Source organism: Rousettus aegyptiacus, unplaced genomic scaffold (genome assembly GCF_014176215.1).
Source record: "Rousettus aegyptiacus isolate mRouAeg1 unplaced genomic scaffold, mRouAeg1.p scaffold_m13_p_2, whole genome shotgun sequence".
Lineage (NCBI taxonomy): Eukaryota > Metazoa > Chordata > Mammalia > Chiroptera > Pteropodidae > Rousettus > Rousettus aegyptiacus.
Window position 1 is genome coordinate 46257123 of NW_023416295.1, and position 18235 is coordinate 46275357.

The 18235-nt window shown below is 40.4% G+C and overlaps 1 long non-coding RNA gene across 4 annotated transcripts in view; it reads left to right on the top strand.

Annotated features, from left to right (window-relative positions):
• Window positions 1–18235, top strand: part of LOC107505084 — an 84791-nt gene that overhangs the window by 42342 nt on the left and 24214 nt on the right. The window contains exons 3-7 of one of the 4 annotated variants that reach the window (XR_004955555.1): window positions 3007–3147; window positions 5826–10506; window positions 10961–11071; window positions 13107–13363; window positions 14811–15009. This is a non-coding gene — a long non-coding RNA (uncharacterized LOC107505084). Of the gene's footprint in view, window positions 1–3006; window positions 3148–5825; window positions 11072–13106; window positions 13364–14810; window positions 15010–18235 lie in introns of all 4 variants that reach the window. The other 3 variants (XR_004955556.1, XR_004955557.1, XR_001595628.2) reach the window with 3 other exon arrangements.

Here is an 18235-nt window from a genome sequence, read left to right on the forward strand (position 1 = left end):
GGAATTAGGAGAAAGCTTTAAAAAAGGGAGCAGTAACTCAGTATTATTTTTTTCATTTCTAAGAATTTTTTATTATGAAAATTTCAAACATCTACACAAAAGTAGAGATAATAGCAAAATGAACTGCTATGGACTGAATGTTGTGTCTCCTTCTCCTTCACCCCTAATTCGTTTGTTGAAACTCTAACCCCCAGTGTGATTATATTAGGAAGTGAGGCCTTGAGAAGTGATTAGATCTTGAGGGTGGAGCCTTGTGATGGGATTAGTATCCTTATAAGAAGAAACAGGAGCGAGCTTGCTTCCTTGCTCTCTACCACATGAGAACACAGTGAGAAGACAGTGTATACAATCCAGGAAGAGGTCTTTCCCTAGACACCGACCTGCCAACACCTTGATCTTGGACCTCCAGCCCCAGAACGGTGGATATTTAAGCCACCCGGTCTATAGTATTTTGTTGTAGCAGCTTGAACTAAGACAACCCCATGTATCCATTACCAGTTACAACAGTTAAGATCTCTTGGTCAATCTTATTTCCTCTATTCTCCTTCATACTTATTCCTCCATATGATTTGGAAGCAAATCAGACATTTCATAATTTTATCTGAAAGTTTTTCAATATATATCTCTAAAAGATAAGGACTTTTCTTCTCTAACACACTGTTAGGAAAAATTTCAGGCAAAAAGCAAAGTTGAAATCTGTATGCTCGCCTGCCTAGATGCTACATTTTATTATCTTTGCTTTGTCATATATCTATCCATCTATCTATTCCTCCATCCATCCATCGAGCCCTCTTGTTTTATTTCTGATGCATTTCAAAGTAACTTATGGACATCTGTGCACTTTCCCTTAAGTACTTCAATATGCATATCATTAGCTAGAGTTTAATATTTGTTTATAGTTTTTTATCCATTGGATACAAACAACATCAATAAAACACACAAATCTGAAGTACACATTTGCTACATTTGACAAATGTAACCCAAACCCCCATCAAGACATAGAAAATTACTATATAACAATAAAAAAAAAATATCAAAGCTATAGCTTTAGAAAATCCTCACCAACAGCCCCATACTCATGTTTTCCATCATGGATTAGTCTAAGCAGTATTTTTGAGGATTTATCTCATCTGTTGTAACAGAAAATTAACATAATATACACATTCTCGGGAAAGATTGATTTGTTACTCCTACTAAATATTTTGGGTTTTAAAAAGTGCTTTCCAAGTTTGATTAGGGGGCTTCATATTTCCAGCCGTATTCTCCTGTGTGGTCTGTGTAAGGTTTTGTTTGAGTAAAAGGGTCTATCACTAAAAGAAGTGTTAAAACCAGTGTTCTAGTCTTTTCAAGTTTATGGGCATTAGAAAACATATGTGGCCACAGGGTTTCCTGGGCAGTTGTCCAATTAGTAGTACCTAGAATTAGCTTGGTCATGAGAGCCATCTGCCTAATCTTTTGCTTGCAAAGAAATCCCAGGGCTTTGAAGGTTCTTTGGAAGTGTAGCCAAGAGGTATTCTGTTCAATTATTTTCTTATCCCTTGTCTTGGGCCAATAAAACTCCAAACTGAAAACCTCCCCTAAATAATAACCAAAAAGTTGTTTTAGATCCCATCTTTCCTCAAAATACCAAATTACTTTGTAATCCAGTTGTCAGTGTCCATTCCTCGTCCCCTGAAATGCGGATAAAATTGGATTAATGTCATCCCAAGTGCAGGAGTTGCTTCTGCTCTCGAAGATCTCTCTGGGCATCCAGAGGCAGGAGGCGAGGTTTGCTTTCCTTGGGCAGTCTGAGCTGCCTCGCTCTCCTACGCACGCTCCGTTCTTTCGGGTTCCAAGTCAACCCTAAAGTGAGTACCTTTCAGCCCCCTCACTTAGATTTCCACCAAAACTCACAGCCACAAGAATTTTGGGGTACATAGCAGATGTTTCTTTAAAGATTTAAGAATTTGGAGGTTTACGTCAAAGAAATGGAAAAATTAAAAAGTTTGAATTCCAGAGATTCCCATTTCTAAAGAATCTCTTATCTGCTTGCTCATATTGCTCAGCTGTGCACTCCGTTCTCTCCCCTTTGCCTGAAACTCCTATTTGGATTTTGTACGGGTTTATTTTCTCTCTCTTTCCTTGCCTTCTTCCAAGTGGCCCTTGCTCGGCAGACTATTCAAGGCTATTTTCCTCACTTCTAGGAGAGAAAGGGTATTGCCAACATTGAGATTTTATAGATATAAAATCTTGGCTTTAGCCTTAGGCAGAACACTTAACGTTTCTGACTCTATATTCTCATTTGTAAAATGAAAGTGGAGATGATGCCAGCATTAGTGAAGATCAAATGTGATAATATACATGAAAGCATTTTGTATACTATGAAGTGTTTGTGCAGAAAACCTAGATGTCCATCAATGGATGAATGGATAAGAAAATGTATATACACATAATAACATATCATTCAGCCATGAAAAAGAAAAGAGTTTACTGAAATCTTAAAATATGTCTGGTAGATGGCAGATGATCAGTAGTTATTTGCTGAATATGAATTATTATCTTTGCTTAATAGATTGATTGACAAGGGGCTATTGACTTACAAATCCATCCATTAGATTTCTTGTTCAAATTCAGTTGACATTCTCTACATAACTGAGCAAGTTAAATTAGGAAGTGGTAGGAAATAACCTCGTTATTAAGATGGTTTCTAAGTGAAAATTTATGATGACGATAATGATAGCAACTACCACTTTTTGAACATTTACTAATTGTCCAGTACTGCAGTAATATTTTATATATGTCACCTCATTAAATCCTCACCATAATTCTATAAAGTAGGTATAATTGTGCCTATTTTATCGATAAGAAACTGAAGTTCAGAGAGGTTAAAAACTTTGCCCAGTGCCATACAATTAGTGGCAGAGCTGGAATTTGAACCAAGCCTTAGGTCTCAAACCCTGTGTCAGCCATTTAGGGTGATACTAGCCAACCAATATTAAAGCGTTAACACTTCTTCCTCCCTTTCAGGCTCCCTGTACTATATACCGTTGCTTTTGGAGGACGATACCCTGACTTACATATTTTAGTCTAATTGCTACACTCTCAATTCATACCTTGTGAGTGGCTGCCCTGAACCAATGGTTATGCCTGCTTATGCTATTGAGCAAGGTAAGTAATATTTGTTAAGAGGTAGGGTCCTGCCAGACCCGTGGTGCAGCGAAGAAGCTGAACTAGTTAGTGCCTGGATTTCGGCTCCTGTCAGGCTCTTTTGTGAAGGCTGAGGAGGAGACTTGGGTGGTGCGATAGGATGGAGGCCTCACTATGGTAAGGTGAGGATAGAGACTGCTGTAAAATTAGGCTGGCAGGAGGGTCTTGGAGGCAAGGCAAGAACAAATCTCTCTCTTCATGGTGCCAAAGAAGGCAGCCCGCAGCCTCCAGAGCCAGTCCTGCCTGGCAGCAGGGGAGCGCGAGCGGCTGTGTGCGCTCTTGCTGCCTCTGGCGCTCTCTGGACCCGGTTCTGAGAACACGGGGAACAGTGTAAGAGCAGGGACGCTGTGAGAGTGCTCCAAGTCACTCACCCACCGCTGTGGGCCGAGCTGGATCCCACCGAAATTCGTATTTTGTAGCCCTGACACTCTGTCCCTAGAAAGCAACCTTATCTGGAACAGAGGTCCACTAAAGAGGTTAAAATGAGGTTATTAAGGTGGGACTGGCATCCTTATAAAAAGGGGACATTTGGGCACAGTTACATACACATGAAGATCACCATGTGAACATGATAATGGCCAACTGTAAGCCAAGGAGAGAGGACCGGAACAGACTCTTCATTCTCAGGCCCCAGGAGAAACCAACCCTGCTGATACCTTTCTTTTGGACTTCCAGCCTCCAGAACTGTGAGACAATAGATTTCAATTGTTTAAGTCACTTGGTCTGTGGTATTTCATCATGGCGGCCCTAGCAGACTAAAATACTCGCCCATCGGTCAGCTTTTGGGGATTTGTGTATGAAGGAGCAGTTCTGATTTTAGAGTGGATGAAAAGCATTCTGGGCCACCCTGTGTTTTGTTACTCTCTGTATGGAAGCAATTTCATTACAGGGCTTTGCAGTCTCAGCTAGGCCTGCCTTCTGACCTATGCTTATCATTTGTGGGAATTTTAGCAAATTGCTTAACATCTCTGGTCCTCATGCTCCATACCTACAGAATGGGGTTAATAATGCCTACCCCGTCAGGGTTCATGCAAAGAGTTAGTGTGTAAAATGACCATGTAAGGTACCTTCCCACCCATAAACTCATTTAATGAGAGTTACTCTGCTCACATGCCTGGGGAAGCTGAGTTCTCTATCATATGATGCGATCCTTCACCCCTACCTTGCCCAGCACCCCTTTCCACAAGTTGACTAGAATAAAAGTGACACCTGATCCAAAGGCAGCCTATCCAGACCTAGTCACCTAACTGTGATCTGCTGTGAAAAGATATCTGAGTTATTCAGATTCCTCTCTTGGGAATTTGGACAAACAAATATTGAGATGAGTAGCTAAAAGTTGGCTCTTCAGCTGCAAAGTCATGAGGTAGAGTCAGGGCCCAAGAGGCCATGTGAAAGCTGGAGGTCTAAGGGGAAAGCAATTATGGGTAATCTGAGAGGCTGGGTGTTAACAGAGTAGAGCTTCTGCCAAAGCAGAAGTGCTGAAAGGGGGTGGGGCAAGGGAGGAAGAAAGAGAAACAGACAGACAGACAGACAGACAGACAGACAGAGAGACAGAGAGAGAGAGAGAGAGAGAGAGAGAGATTGAGAGAGAGAGAATGAGAGCACCGCTGTTTCAGGTACTGTCCTGGTCCAGCCCAGGTCCCATGGCAGATGTGGTTAATGTCTCTGTCTCTCAGCCAGAAGATTCTAACTGAAATAAGGGAGATTCAATGTATTAAAGGACAGGCACAGATGAGGGTTTTTAGCAAGTGCTCACTAATGTTAATTATATTCTCTTATCTCCTCCCTGGCTTTTCTTCGATCCCTACCTGCCACGGTGTAGCTGGTGGCCCAAAAAGTACAAAGGGAAATAAGGCAACTAAAAATAGATGAGTTGCTTCAGGAGGGCTGAGAATGAACTACAATCGGTGGCCCCTCCTTCCTTCCCTACTTCTTTCCCTCCCTCCCCTCTCATTTCCTCCTCCATCCTCCTTGCCCCTCCCTCATCTGTTCCCCTTTTCCTGTGAATTAAATGTGTACCATGTGCCAAACATAGATGCTAAAGATACAGTGCTGGGTAGGTAGACAAGATCTACGGGCCTTACATTCTAATGGGAAAGACACATGGTAAACAAGTAAATAAAGAAATAAACATGAAGAAATAAAAGCATAGGATATGATAGAAGTGGACTGAAATGGGCTTGCCAGTGCCACACCTAGCCATAGTTTTCCCTGAGGTCAGTCCCACGGGGCATCACTCTTGGATTGATGCTCTGCTGTCACCATCTCTAAATTCTTAATATTTTTAACAAGGGGCCTCGCATTTCCATTTTGCATTGTTGCTGGTCCTGCCTGAGGAGGAAGAGAGTAATGGGGCAGAACAACCTGGGCACATCTTCGTTGAAGCCCGAATCACCCAGTACAAAGATTGTTTTCTAATGCGGCGGTTGATAAACGATGAACTCAGGGAGGTTATAGAATTCCCTTTCTTTGAGGAGTTTTAAAAATGGCATAAGGCCTTGAGATGTGTGAATCTACAGATTTTTTGTAAGTGCAAAGAACTTTAAGGAAGGTCAGAGAATCCATGTCGCATTAGATATTTTCTTCTCTGGTTGTTACATAAAAGTTTTATGAAGAAATCATTTTTCCTTTTTTTACAGCATGCATTGAACTTCACAAAAGCTTGTCGGCGAGAGCCTGAGATGACCTTGAGAGCCACAAGGGAGTCTCCCCACCCCAGCATACCTTGCCTGCTCTGTTCGGGGCATGTGAATGCTTGCCAGGGCTGCCGCGGATTGTTGCGCGGGGAAGGCTGAAAGCATTTCTGAAGACAGGCCCGCACTGCATGTTTAAAAAGAAATTCACAATGAGGTTGATCCTGCCCTTCAAGAAGTGTCTGGGTAAAAGGAAACCATCTGGTTTTCCAAAAAAACCTGAAATGGTCATTTGCTTGCCATGAGGAGGGGAGATATAACATATTTGTTCTAGAAAGAGAAGTCCTAGTTGCTTCTGCAGATTGCATTTCAAGGAACGAATTCCAGGAGTAATGAATGTGGGTTAGATGATGCTAACTTTTAATCCAGAGGTATATTGGGTCAGTGTTTCAGCATGTTGCCATTGTTATTATTTTAGAAAATTTCTTCTCCCTATTGAGAAGTCTAGGGGGGCACAGAAGAATGAAGGTACTTCTGTAAGTGTGTGCTCATACTAGGTCATGAGCCAATGAAACAAGTGTTTTAGTGGCCAATGAAACAAGTGTTTACTGAATTTCTTACCTTCAGTGATGTTTTCTTCATTGTTTGAGGTGCATTATGTGTGCAGGTACTTCTTATTTTTCCATTAGTTGTTTTTTTCTTTGGGGGGGAGGGGAATTCAATGTTTTATTTCCCCTCATTTAGGTAGATTTGAAGTACATATCATAATGGAAGAAAAATTACTAGACAGAGGTTGAAGGGAAGCAACTACAGACAATTATAGAAATCATGTTAGGAAAAAATTACGTCTTCAAGAAACTCCACCTCTTAACTGGGTGGAGAAACAATTAGAGAACAATACAAGACAGTATATAATCAAGTGCTAAATTGTGTGGTACGGATAATGAGTGCTATAGGGATTCAGAGAAAGAGAGCATAAGACTATGGAACAATTCACAGCATTTTGTGCTGACAATCCCACTGCCAGGGAGAGATGTCTGCATTTTCTTTGAGAGTTGATTGTGAGGCTCATCTGGCCCACTTTGTGAATCTACCATTAATGGACAAGATCAGGTCTTTTGTATGTTCGATTGCATATTGGTTATAATGGAGCCTGGACAAATAGGATACGGAAACCAATAACGTAGAGTGAGTCCTCCCGCCTGGGCAAGCATGCCGCCAGGATGGTCTCTGCATGACAAGCACCCTCTTCAGTCTCCCTGACAACAATTTCTGCAGAGTTGAAAGCCATTAAGGGGTGGATCTCTACAGTGATAGCCTACATTTTCTGGGGGATAAATCTTTTCTGCTACAGAGGTTGGCAGCTGAATTTCGGTTCCCCTTGCCCCCCTCCTTCACACTTTTCACAGAGCAGCTCAAAGGCTAGCAGCAGCTGATGGAGATGGTAAATATTTCTCGTAGAGTGTGAGACGGTGGGTGGAAATCTCTCCCTATTTATAACAAGACATCACCTTCTCAGTGTGAAGGGTTAAAATCAGTCAGGCTGTGAATGTTTGTAGCTTTCAGCGATTCCCCAGGAAGTGCAATACCTAGAGATTTTAAAAGATCCTGAGATACCTGAAGTTTTGACACACTTACATCCTAAAAGAGAAATTCTCTACCAGGTAAATATGGATCATTTTCTGTGACAGATGAAGGTGAGAACAAAAAGCTACAAGAGAGTTGAACCAGCCTGAACAATCAGTTCGAATCTATATTTGATTCCAGCTCCCGTCAAAGGATGTTGACAAATTAAGACTTATATGGTGTGTCTACCAACAGGATTGTTAAACTATTCCTCATTGCCTGTTGTAGACACTAGTTTGGTTGAACGTGTTTGTCAAACGTGGTTTATAGCGGACATGACCTCGCAAGACCGCCTCCCCCCGATGCCCACCGCCTTTATGCTTTGGTTTTGTTCTTTTCCTTACTAAGTGTGGAAAAACGAGCAAGAACATGGATGCCAGGCAGGCATTGCTATGACCGGGTTTTAATGTGCTCTTTAAAAAAATTAAGTTATTTTTGTAAGAAAGTTTTTCTACTGCAATGGGTGAAAAAATGTGATAGAAAAAAGAGTATTTCATGTTTACTGTCCAAAAAAAAAAAATCTATTTTTATATCAGGGCCTGAATTTAGTCACTGAGTGGAATAAGGCTGCAAAATAGCATCTTGTAACCAAGACCTCTCTGCCCCACTCCTTTTGGCAATGAATGTGAAGATTAGCTGGCAACCGATGATAATAATGATAGCTAATATTTCTTGAGCTCTCACCATGTGTAGACACCATAGTTTCTCATAATCCTCACAACCATTATGCCCCTCATTTTACAGGTGCAGAAGAAGACATAAAAAACAGTAACATGTCCCAAGTTACAGCAGCTAGAGAATAGCAGAGCTCAGCTCCATCCTGTGCAACTCAAAGCCAAATCCATGCACTTGACTGTCGTGCTGTTCCGCACAACAAGGTCTGGTTTGGCAGGTTTCGATGTGCCGTAGAAAGTCTCTTGTAAACCTGAATACAGCCGAGAGCATGAACAACCAGGTCCCCAAATCCAAGTGCAATAGGAGCTGCTTCTGTGAGAATGATGTTGACTGAGCAACAGCCTCTTTTTCTTGAGGTGGATGTATCGGGTGCTCTGCCTGTCTTGGTGGTGAAGAAAGCATGGTCTGAGTTCTCCATCTCCCAAGAATTTGAGCAGCTTATAGCTCATTCAGGTGACAGTCCCTTGAAGTTTTGCATTGACCATAGACTAGAACTTGGGTCAAGGAACTTCTCTATGAGTGAGAAAAGACTAAGTTGGAGTTTTTGCCTGAGGAGTTGATTAAATATAAGCATAGGCTGGGAAACTACTAATTACTTATTGGGGCCAGTAAAGTCACTTGTTTGACCCTGTTTACACAGTCAAGGGAGATTATTCACAGGTCAGCCAGTCGAGGCCTCCTGCGTGCTTGAATGGCACCTACACTATTGTAAAAGTCGGGTTTGCCCAGTTATTATCCGACTTGCTAAATCTGCATCATGTGCCTGTAGCACCTCATCTTCCCAGTAAACATATGCAACAACTTTTTACACTCACTTAGCAGAAGCCATTAAGTGTTTATTTTCCTTCAGTGAACTTACCCTAGAAATTTCAGTAAAAACAGTAGAAATATTGTTCAACATATATTTTTGCGAGGGTTACTGCTGATTTTTATTAGATGCATAGGTTGAGTTCCTTGGAAGCTATTTTTACTCTTCTTATAGGATTGGATTTGTTAAGTATTTACTTTCATGACTTTTAAAGAACTTGCATGGTATGGTAGGAAAGAATATGGAACTCATATCTAAAAAATTTGTCTTAATACTAGTGTGATCTAGCCACACCCTGGAGAGATTTATGGTGTAGGCTGTCTTATAATAGCTGAAGTGAAAAACTAGTTAAAAAGAAAGCCTAAGCTCCCTTACATATGAAGTGGCCAATTAGCTGGGATGAAAAGGAAAAGTCTAAGTGCTTATTTCACTAACTTGTCATTTCCAAGTCATTATCAGGACAAGCAGACTTACTTCAGTCTGATTTCGATGAATGGGAGTCGTCATTATAATTACTCGGTATTACGTGGGTTGTCCGAGATGCTTGAAGGTTTGTATTGGTATCAGTTAGAACCAGCATCTGAGGGAATGCTTCAAGACCAACTCTAAATCCATTTTTTCTTTTTTTGGTGGGGTGGGGGTGGGGGAGTGGCGCTTCTTGTCCTGAATGACAATAAGATGACTTCCCAAAATTGCTGGAATCATGCTGTCAATGAAAATGTCACTAGCAGGAAAGAATGTCTCATAAAGACTTCGGTGTTGCCTCATTTATGAAGGAAGTTACTAAACAGCTTGGAAAAGACACCTGTCAGGTACTGCTTCTCTAACAACAAATGAGAGCAGTCCCTGGGGCGTTTTCCACCAACTGCCTTTTACCTCCATCCAAGACTTGCCAAGGAATCTCATACGTAGGCAATACCTCGCTTTTGTCTGGCTTTGTTTTCCTGACTCTAGGACTGAAGGGAGTAATCAGCTCGTATCTTGGAGAAATTCCCAGTTAATAAAAAAAAGGAATTGACTAGTTCAAACTGTTGGTGAAATATAGGAAAAGGGGAAGGATGGTGGTTAACTTTCTTCCCTCATGTTTCGGAATAAACTCCATTTTTATTTGCCTAATATAGAATCAAATCTGTGCCCAAAATCTGTGTATTAATTTTCGAACTCCTTCTCCTCCAATCAGTATCTCTTCTCATTATGTTATTTTTCAGGGTTTAGAAATGAACCAAATCTGTGAACCATTCAATAAACATTTATTGGATATTGATTAAGTGCAAGGCACTGTGGAGGATTAAAGATGGCTACAAATACTCTAAATACCTTCCACTGAGAAGTGGGATCTTTGCCCACTCCTCTTGAATCTGGGCAGGCTTTGGGACTTCTTTGACCAATGGCAGAAAATGCCAAAAGTGTTGCTGTGTGAGTTTCAGGGCCCCCGGGCCTCAAGAAGGTGGCAACTTCCATTTCCTGTTTCTTAGAGCCGGCTCTGAAAGAAGTCCTCCTGTTTGAGACTGCCATTCTGAAGAGACCACTAGTAGGGGCTCTGGTCCACAGTCCTAGCTGAGCCCAGGTTCCAGACATGTGAGTGGAGCTGTTTTGAACACTCCAGACAAACCCACCTGACAGCTGAATACATCACTATGCAGACGGAAGACTCAACTAGCTGAGCTTTGCCCAAATTTCCAATCCACAAAATTATGAGATATAATGATTGCTGTTTTAAGCCACCTAACAACTAACTCAGTGTTAGAATAAGTGTTTTGCTAAAATCCGAACTCTAATGCTACTTTGAAAAATTGAAGTGGCAAATGAACTAATGTGGATAAAGAGCTGGCACGTAGTAAACACATAGCAAGAGGGAGCTTTTATAAGCATTACTGTAATACCCTGATTATTCTCCCTGTTCTTCACTTTTGCCCCTTGGTTCCACGTTCCACATCACTGCCATAATCCACTTCCTAAAGCACAGTTATATATTTAACGTGGCGATATTGCTAGTTGCCCCTCTAACAACAAATTCTATCTTTTTTCTCAGTGATAGAACCTTTGAATATTACTTGGCTTTATGGAGACATAGACTAAAGACATTTCCCAGCCTCCCATGCTGCTGGATGGGGCTATATAACTAAGTTTTGGCCAATGATAGGTAAGTGGTTGTGTGACTTCCAGGAAGTGTCCATCAAGGGAGAGCCATGCCTTTTTCCTTTGCGCTACTTGGAGGATAGATATGTTGCTTGGAGCCCATCTGTCATCTTAGACAAGGCTAGCAAGGCTCACAGTCTTAGGGTGGCAGGAATAAAATTGGAAGGAGTATGGGATACTAACTCATCTGTGTAATTGCCTTAGCAGCTTGGATTCTCATCTCTAGATTTTTACGTGAGAGAAAAAACCCTTATAGATTTAAGCTCTTTTTTTTTTTTTTTAAATGTTGTCGAATGTAACGCTACCTAATTTTAACTAAAACACCCACTACATGTTAGGTGCATACTCTAAAGATGAATAAAATGAAGCTTCTGTTCCTCTGGAGTTCCATCTTGGGCAGATGATCTGAATGAATAGAATAATAAAGGGCTATAGAATGATAGAAAAATATTATTTCACATTTCCTGTACCAGAGATACCTTTTCATTCATCATCTCACCTTGTCTTCACAATGGTCCTGTAAAATGATGATTGGTAATCCACTTTAGAAAAGAGGAAGAAGACTCAGAAAGTTTAGGCCTTTTTCTTAGGATCGAGCTAGTAAGAGGTGAACCCCTTCTGTTTGGGCTCCAGTCCTTCACTATTTCTGCCATATCACACTGCAACAAGGAGGGTTTTATAGAGGTTCAATCAGTGAGGTCTTACATTGGACTCTGAAAAATGAGTCGATATTTGAAATGAGTATATATTTGGAAATAAATTCCAGAGAGAAAGGACAGCATAAGCAGAAGTAATAGCCAGCCAGGCATGATATGCTGGGACATGGCAAGTCCTACAGGGCTGCTGGAAAACTGGGCAAGATCTGGTTATAAAATGCTCTGAACCTGGACTTTCTCTGCTTTTGTATCATGCTTTCCTACTTTCTTGTATTCATGTGTATGCTTTGATGTAAACCTCGTTTTCCTTCCCATATAGAATGAAGATGATAGTAACTTCCTGTATCAATCAGAATGCTGAAAGCAGCTGCTATAACAAGATTCTCCAAATCCTGATTGCTTAACCCTTGCAAACCCTAAAGCAGTCATCAGGGGAGCAAGGGTGTGTGTGTGCGTGTATGATAAGTTGACCATAAACACTGGTTAGTTTAGTATGTACTTAGCCAAAAGAGAAAGCAGAGACTGCAAGGCGATGACATCTATGGTCAACACTAGACAAGCATCTCTCATTTGGCTTTGTCTTTCTCCTAATTCCAGGCTACTTGAGGGACTAGGAAGGGGACATCATTAGGGGCTTTGGAAATAGTGGTGAATGGGTTTCTCTTGCCTACTTTGAGCTCCTGAGGTAGAAAAGAGAGATGCTGTCAGAGGGAAGCCTTTCCTTTTCTACACACCACTCTGATGGTGTCAATTCTGATGATTTATAGATGTTCAGGGTGAAAAAATTTAGTTCCACTTTTACAGAGACTCAATTGCATATTCCGGTCTTAAGAAATCCAACATAGGTTTTGGTGTACTCATATTATTCTATTTCCATGTCAAAGGTAAATTAAGTGGATAATTTTTTCTTTTCCAAAACAATTCTCTAGCTTACCAAGTGATTTATGATATACTCCTTTAAACAAGATCCTCTATGGCAGGGTTTCCTAATCCCCAAGGCTGCAGACTGGTACTGGTCTGTGGCCTGTTAGGAACCAGGCCCTGCAGCAGGAGGTGAGCGGCAGGTGAGGGAGTGAAGCTTCATCTGTATTTGCAGCCGCTCCCCAGCGCCAGCATCACTGCCTCAGCTCCATCTCACATCATCAGGCGTCAGATTCTCATAGGAGCACCAGCCCCTGGTGCCAGAAAGGTCGGGGACCGCTGCTCTGTTGTATTTAGAGTGTGATTCTCTTTATGAATATTCAGTTTACAATACAACATTTTGAGAACTCTGGTTGGGCTTTGGAAAGTAGCAAGTCTGGCTCTTGTCTACCTCTAATTCTTCCTAGTTTTAAATGAAATCATTTGCCCCACTTACTCTTTTCAATTTTATTTTCCTGTTAGGAAAGAACATGGCTCAGATGGATGTGCTAGAGGAAATGCATCAGAAAACCCTGAGCAGGGTGCAATCAGTCACTATTAATGATCACAAGAATCAAAGCTACTTGAAGAAATACAGCTACTTATAAATGGGCGATAAAATTGAATTCATGAAGCAGTTCCTTCTCCATGGGCAATTTCTTGGTGCTGAAGAACTGGAATTGCAAGCAGACTACGAGTGTCAGAACTCCACACTGTACTTAGCACACTTTAAAGAACAGGTATTGAATTTTAGCTGAGCCTAACATCATCTTTTTCAATTCCAAGGACAGCTGTTAAATCATAAAATATTTTTTGATATGAAACTCTTGTCTCTGAGAGATCTTTTTTCCTTTAAGATCAACATATATGAAATATTATGTGAAGGAGTTGACAACTTTAAAAATCAGGATATTTAGCAACTAGCTTCAAGTTGATATTAAACCTTTAAAAAAATCAATGATGAATGTTATAAAAAATGGTATTTGATGTTTAGGGAGCATCTGCTTAGCCATGTAACCTGCAGGTAGAGTAATTTGAATCTGGTTGATTATGAAAGGAAATTAAAATAACGCAAATCATTTGATGAAACCATCCTCATAGAATTCTAATTTAACTCAAATAATAAGTATTTTAATGGTTCTCCTGTGTGCTTATTTTTAGTCTCTTATTGTGTAAGTTACAAGAGAGTTGCTTTCATGCATGTGAAATGCAATTCTTGTAAAAACTTGACACAATGCTTATCCATTTGATTTGATTGCATTTGCCCGTTCATTAATATAATTGAAACATGTAGCTTCCCCCAAGTTTTCACAGGCTCATCCTTAATTTACTGTTGGCATTTTCTCACATTACATGTTAGCATAACTGAGTTAGGCCAATTTATTCATGAACTAGGAAGAAGCCGGGTGGAAGAAGGGAAGGGAAGATTCAGCCCATGTAGTACTAACTGGGGAGCCATGGGCAGATGGATGGCTCCAGGCAGTGGTCCTTGAAATCGCTACTATTTTAACTGCTGCATTCAAGCTCCGGAAGAAATTTACATGGACTCAAGTGATAAGGGCTCAAGAAAGAGGGGTTACCTACAGGGTATTTTTATAGTTTGGTAGTAGTGATGTACTAGAAAGATCAATGAACTTAGAAGGAGAAAACAGAGGTTCTAACCCTTAGTGGCCACTTTTGAGTGCTATAATCTTACATAAGTGAGTTAATCTGAGTGTATTTCTTTACAGGGCTATGGTAGAGACTTAAATGCAGTAATCATGAAGTCAGTTACTATATGTTTGTTGAAATACATGGCTTTCAAGGGGGGCTTTCAAAGGTAGGAAATAAAATACATAAAGGAGGTGGCCAATAAAACAAAGTGGATTTAAATAGTAATAACTTTTCAAATTAAATAAAATGTTTAAAATCTTAATTTTCTGTTCTTTACAGATTAATGTTAGGATAGCTCACTAAAAAGAATTAAATAACTCCTACTTTTATTTTTCCTTCTTGCCGATTATACTTGTTTTTCTGTATGATAGAATTAGATTGTTTAAATTAACAAAACCAATGGGATAAATTCAGAAGATTTTCATTTTTTAAAACGCCACTTTTTATTATAATGACATTAAATGAAGAGAATTTGGCTGACATATTAGGTAGGCACCCATTTCTGATAACAGCTGTTTTCTTTTTTTATCTCAGCACTCATCTCTACAGAAGGACAGATGTATCAGAGCTGCTGTGAAAGCAGGTGTAATCAGAGGAGCGAGAGGTCACAGAGGTCACGGGGATTCTCAAGGAAGGGAGGAAATGATGCCGTTTGTCAGGAGTAGGACTGTGCTGGGAACACTTTAGCATCACAAAGACAGTGTACTCTGTGAATACCGGTTTCTCCTGACCGGTAAGTAACCACATCCTTATGTATATCCAAAGTTGCTGAAAATCTTTATTGGAATCAGCAGATACCTTTGGAGAAGCCATGCTTGCTGAGGAGGGATTACCACTACTTGTGAAATGTCAAGGCTAAAAAGCTGAATTTTTGTCAGGTGGTTTCATTCCTATCCTGGAAAGCTACACCAGACTGTCATGTTTTCCACACAGATAAGCTATGGATAAAACAAGAAGTGTTGAATTCAGCTAAGTAATCTTTTTTTTGTGTCTATGTAATACTAAATGATCTGTTTGTTTCCTATTTTACCTGTTTTGGTATCTTGCAGACATGGTATGAATTAGGTAATTCCTCATGATAGGTATATCACAAACAACAAGGAAATCTTTCCTTTTGCTTAAGATCAATTAGAATATGTAATTAAAATGTATTTGAGATCTGCATCTAAACTGTGGCAGAGAGCATTTAAAGGGGGTGTAAGAGGAGGCTTGCTAAGACTTGTAAGGGAAACTTTGGTATTTACACAAGTATCTTCTAAAATAATTCTGAATATAATTAAGTTAACATTAATTAATTATATTAATTATTAATTATTGAAAACATTCATTTTGCATTGTTGGCGATTCTACCACCTCATTTTTCTCATTTTATTTTTCTCAAATAACTATTCTACATATATATTACATTGAATTAAGTATTTATCCTAGAGAAGAATGCCCAGTGGAAGGTAGATGGTAAAAGTAGACAAAAAAATGGTAGGCAAGGTGGCAAGAGTATCATGGATTATTAAAAAATTCAAACTTTGTTCTTGAAACTGGAAATTGTTTGTAGGAGCTGCTTTTTTTCTTTTTCCTGTTTTTCATTTTATTCGCTAAGTTTGTTTGCCTCAGCTTCACAGAAACAGAGCTGTAGAGTTATAGAGCTCTAAAGCTGGTATTCTCAATTATTGTTTCCCATGAGATGAGGAATATGAATGAATTTGGTAGATGGGGAGAAAAGGAGAAGATGAAAACCATGGGCCCGTGAGTACCAGGAATTTAAACAAAGCTAATATGGAACACTGAGGAAAACATGGAAAAGAAAGGAATTAAAAAGGCCAGTATAAAAAAGAAAAAAAAAAAAAGCTCACTGACGAAGAAGCTATACTGGTTATTTCAAGGAATTCCAACGTAGAAACATGGGTGGGAGAAGACATGTCAGAGCAACATGGAAGGTAAATGGAGTGCAGTTATCTTCAACTACAGATCTCAACTCTCTGTAGGGTCTCCCTGTTTCCTGTGGGCATGAGCGAGTGAGAGTGTGTGGGGATCTTTTTGGTCCTGAGATGGAACTCTGCATTCACACGGGAGCTGCAACTGAGTCAGTTTGGAGATAATGGGAACATCTACATTTTAGCCCAGTTGTATTAGTCAGGGTTCTCTAGGAAACAGAACTAATAACATGCATATAGAGAGATATAGGAGGAGATTAATTATAGGAATTGGCTCACACAGTTACAGTGGCTGAGAAAAGTCCCACGATCTGCTGCTGTCTGTGAGCTGTGGAGAACCAGAAGGGCCATGAGTGTAAGTCCTGGAGGGCCTGAGAGTAAGGAGCTTTGACGTCTGAGGGCAGAAGATAAATGTCCCAGCCCAAAAAAGAGAAGAAATTCACTCTTCTTCAGCTTTTTTGTTCTAGTGGGGCTTTCAACTATTGGATGGTGCCTGTGCACACTGTTGAGGGTGAATCTTCCTTAGTCTCTTCCAGAAACGCTCTCACAGACACATCCAGAAATAATGTTTTAGCAGTCATCTTGGCATCCCTTAGCCCAGTTAGGTTGACACGTAAAATTAACCATTACACCAGTGACTTCCAAAGCTTGGAAATTTGAGGAGATAATGTGAAATGCTCTGAAAACAAGAAAGCTGGTAGATGTAAGAAGAGGTAAAAAGTCTCCTCCTGGGCTGGCAGGGCCAAGGACAGGCCCTGAATGTAGATAAATAATATTTTCGTGAGCCTGACAGTCTGGTGTTCTAACCTTTTGTTTTTGAAGTGTTAGAAATAAAAAGCACTGTCTTTGGAGCTTAGGTGTTGAAGTTGGGAAGCTCTGGTATTGAATCTGGTTAACTCTAATCTTGAGTAAGTTTTTATCTGTGAGTTTTGATTTCTGCTTTGGAAAGTGGGAGCACTATAACTTCACAGTAGGGTTGTTGAGTGGCTCAAAAGAGAAAATGTGTGTATAGCATATAGTTGGTGCTTAATTGTCATATTAGTAAATGAGTGAAAGCTTTATTCAAGCTCTAGGTGACTCTGCTAATCACTAGCTGTGGGGCCTCAGGCCAGGGAACTCTGCTCTTTGAGTCTTGGTTTCCTCCTCAAGAAGGCAGACCAGGTTGGTCCAGTCTAGATTTCTGAGCGGTGAGTCTCAGACTTGCAGGTGCAGAGGAATCACCTGGGGATCTTGTTTCAAGGCAGACCCCAATTCAGCAGTTCTGTGGTGGGGCTGGAGTGTTTGCACTGTCAAAGAGCTCTCAGGAGCTGCTGGTCGCTCTCCCGGGCTGCGCCATCTGTAAAGTCGAACCTGCTGTGAGTCTATAAAACAATAAACCAAAGTTGGACCCCTGAGGCTCTGAGAAAATGCGATGGTGTATTTTTTAATGAATAGCGAGCATGGCAGAGAGAAGCTGAGGGTGTCTGAGAGGTGGGGGATTAGGCTCAGGGAGAGCGGAGTAAGTGACTGACTTCTATCAGGAGGGAGGGTGATAGGAGTGGAGTTGGGAGTGAGGGCGGAACAGAACGAAGAGGGTCGTGCAAGGCACAGTGCATTGAACTCCGTATTGTGTTTAGTCCCTAACTGGGACTCAGTAAAACAATACAAATCCTATTTTCTTTAATACTTTTCAAGGGGGAGGGGGTCACTGTAAAACTGAACTGTTTCTGAAATTAACCTATTACATATTCCTATATTTAATGAAATTATAACAATTCAACAAATGATATAATTGCCCTAAATACTGCTTTTAATATAATTATGTGTAACTCACTGGAACATACTATTGCATTCTATAATTATGGCTTACAATGTTATAAAATTCCTTATCAAATGCATGTAAGTAATGCAGTTTATGTATGACTCAGGTGTCAGTATTTCCATCTGACAACATCCAGGTTTTTAAAACTAATAAGAATGTAAATATATTTTTCAGACAGCTAGGGGTAATGGATGGGAAGTAAGTGAAAGAGAAGATCAAGGTCATTG